The following is a 774-nucleotide window of genomic DNA, read 5'->3' as shown; positions in this document are numbered from 1 at the left end:
GTAGATGCCAGGCCAGTTTTCCTGCGAGGGCTTTGTAAGCTTTGGCTCTATAAAGTCCATCTCAGTTCTCTTTTGTTGCTGGTGGTGGTGGTGGAAACACTTAAGATCTACCCACTTAGCAAATTTCAAGTATACAATACAATGTTGTTACATTGTTGTACATTAGATTTCTGGAATTTATTTAACCCCTTGACTAACATCTCCCTATATCCCCTCACCCCAGCCCTTGGAAATCACCATTCTACTCTCTGTTTCTATAAGTTCAAGTTTTTTAGATTCCACATATAAGTGAGGTCTTCCAATATTTGTCTTTCTGTGTCTGGCTTATTTAATTTAGCATAATGTCCTCCAAGTTCATCTATGTCATCATGCATGGCAGGATTTCTTTCTTTTTAAAGGCTGAATAACAGTCCATTGTAAATACATAGCACATTTTCTTTATTCATCTGTCAAGGGACGATTGGGTTGTTTCTGTATCTTGGCTGTTGTGAATAAAGCTACAATGAACATGGAAGTGCAGGCATCTCTTAGATACTGATTTCAATTCCTTTGGATATGTACCCAGAAGTGGATCATAAGGTAGTTCTAGTTTTAAATTATTGAAGAACATTCGTCCTCTTTTCATAGTGATTACACCAAAAACAAAAAAAGGTAACTATGTGAGGTGATGAATATTTTACTTAGCTTGATTGTGGTGAATATTTCACAATATATACATATATCAAATCATCAAGTTGTACACTTTAAATATATACAATTTTTTTTTTTTTTTTT

This window comes from Propithecus coquereli, unplaced genomic scaffold, assembly GCF_000956105.1.
Source record: "Propithecus coquereli isolate 6110/MARCELLA unplaced genomic scaffold, Pcoq_1.0 Scaffold4, whole genome shotgun sequence".
NCBI lineage: Eukaryota > Metazoa > Chordata > Mammalia > Primates > Indriidae > Propithecus > Propithecus coquereli.
The sequence above is the reverse complement of the archived record's forward strand: the minus strand, read 5'-3'. Positions refer to the sequence as shown.